The sequence below is a fragment of the Topomyia yanbarensis genome, unplaced genomic scaffold (genome assembly GCF_030247195.1).
Source record: "Topomyia yanbarensis strain Yona2022 unplaced genomic scaffold, ASM3024719v1 HiC_scaffold_49, whole genome shotgun sequence".
NCBI lineage: Eukaryota > Metazoa > Arthropoda > Insecta > Diptera > Culicidae > Topomyia > Topomyia yanbarensis.
In genome coordinates this window covers 72,501-75,000 of record NW_026683702.1, presented here as the reverse complement: position 1 = coordinate 75,000, position 2,500 = coordinate 72,501, and positions in this window count along the sequence as shown.

Sequence of the window (2,500 nt, the reverse complement as noted above, 5' to 3'; positions counted from 1 at the left end):
TGATAGGCAAAACCATCCATTATGTCTGTACTGCGAGCAACGGCAGTATGAGACATAGTCCGAACTTATAAAAAATAATTTCGATGCCATCGAACGGGGAGCGACAGGCAAAAGCATACACTACGTGTGTGCTGCGAGCGACGGGTAATATGAGAGATATTATGAACTTGTAAAAAAATTTCGATACCATCGAATGGCAACCCCAGCTCACGACAAGCAAAAGCATACACTACGTATGTGCTGCGAGCGACGGGCAATATGAGAGATAGTCTGAACTTGTAAAAAAATTTCGATACCATCGAACGGCGACCCTAGCTCACGACAAGCAAAAGCATACACTACGTATGTGCTGCGAGCGACGGGTAATATGAGAGATAGTCTGAACTTGTAAAAAAATTTCGATACCATCGAACGGCGACCCTAGCTCACGACAAGCAAAAGCATACACTACGTGTGTGCTGCGAGCGACGGGCAATATGAGAGATAGTCTGAACTTGTAAAAAAATTTCGATACCATCGAATGGCAACCCCAGCTCACGACAAGCAAAAGCATACACTACGTATGTGCTGCGAGCGACGGGCAATATGAGAGATAGTCTGAACTTATGAAAAATAATTTCGATACCATCGAACGGCGACCCCAGCTCACGACAAGCAAAAGCATACACTACGTGTGTGCTGCGAGCGACGGGCAATATGAGAGATAGTCTGAACTTGTAAAAAAATTTCGATACCATCGAACGGCGACCCTAGCTCACGACAAGCAAAAGCATACACTACGTGTGTGCTGCGAGCGACGGGCAATATGAGAGATAGTCTGAACTTGTAAAAAAATTTCGATACCATCGAATGGCAACCCCAGCTCACGACAGGCGAAAGCATACACTACGTATGTGCCTGCCTGCGACACGGCAGTCAGTCTGAGAGAGAAGTTAGGCAAAATGTAAAACACACCATCTTCGACTGCGAGAGGCGACCCGACCGGCGGTAGCAAGTGAGCGAGCATGCGGGATGCTTCCCGCACAAAGAGGAATGAAAAAATTTCTCTCACTGTACCTCTGTCTGCCTGCCTGCCGGTTGTACGGGCGCGCTCTCTTTCTCGCTCTCCGCGAGCGACAGCAACCGACCAGGGTGGAAGCACCGCACAAAGAGGAATGGAAAATTTCCTCCACTGTACTGCAACCACAGCCCGGCAGGCGGTAGCGTAGCCACCATGTACGTTTAGCTTGTTTGCATGCCGGATAGGGGATGGGTGAAATGTAATAGGTGTATCGCGCGGATGGAATTTTCGCCTACTTGGATATTTTTGCCATGTTCGATGTGTTCCGGCGGAATGTAGCACTTGAACCGCGTAACCGCTCTGAGTTGATAGGACATTTTTTGAATGGCCCATTCCAAAGTTACAGGCGACGGGAGATATGACGAAAAAGTCACTATACGGCATTCGAACGAGCCTAGTAGCCTTTGCCCATCACCAAAATATCGGCCCCGTACTCGTAGTATCAATGCCGGCTGAGATGGGTTGACCGCGGGCAGTCGGTACCCGGTACCCACCCATCGAGCCGACCTGACACGCAGCGACATACACCACACCTCGGCCGATCGACTCGACCGTAGGGGTGGTGATGATTATTAGCAGCGTAAATGGCAGTAGTAAATTAATCCTCATGTTGATGAAAATCTATCTATAGGGAGTGTGGTAATCGTGAAGATGTATGGCAAAAAGGCATTTCCGACTATCACAGTGTATGCGGGTATACCGAAGGTCCGAGGCACGCCCAGAGGCAACCCGAAAACACTACTCCCACTGGCGGGTTCGAAACGAGCGAGCGGTAGAGGTTTTGGAAAGGAAAAAAGTCGAACGTAATGCGAGGGTATGCGGCAAGCCTAGCCATATGGTCCACTACGATACAGGCGGTCTGTCCGACGGCGCACGGGTAGACTGTATCGAAGGTATGCAATATGGCAAACACGCACTATTGTATGCATGGTGGGTCCGTATGGCGACCAAGAGGCGAAACCGTGTGAGAGAGTTGGCTTGTGGTGAGAGAGAGAGAGAGAGCAGCAGGCTGGCTGGACTGAGAGAGAAGTTATGCAAAATGCATGGGTCCGTATGGCAGCCAAGAGGCGAAACCGTGTGAGAGAGTTGGCTTGCGGTGGTGACAGAGAGAGCGGCTGGCTGGTCGGACAGAAAGAAGTTATGCAAAATGCAATACCAATTTTTTGTTTAGCCAGCAGTGGCTCTCTGTGCGGTTAGGCGAAGCGGAGGGCGTGTAAGAGAGTTGGCTTGTGGTGGCGACAGAGAGAGAGAGAGGCTGGCTGGTCGGACAGAAAGAAGTTATGCAAAATGCAGTACAAATTTTTGTTTAGCCCAACAGTGGCTCTCTGTGCGGATAGGCGAAGCGAAGGCACGTTAGAGAATTGGCTGATTGGTCTTACATGGCGGCAGGGGTTGCCTGTTTGCTTGGTCGGGCTGATTACCGGTTCTCTTACGACACGA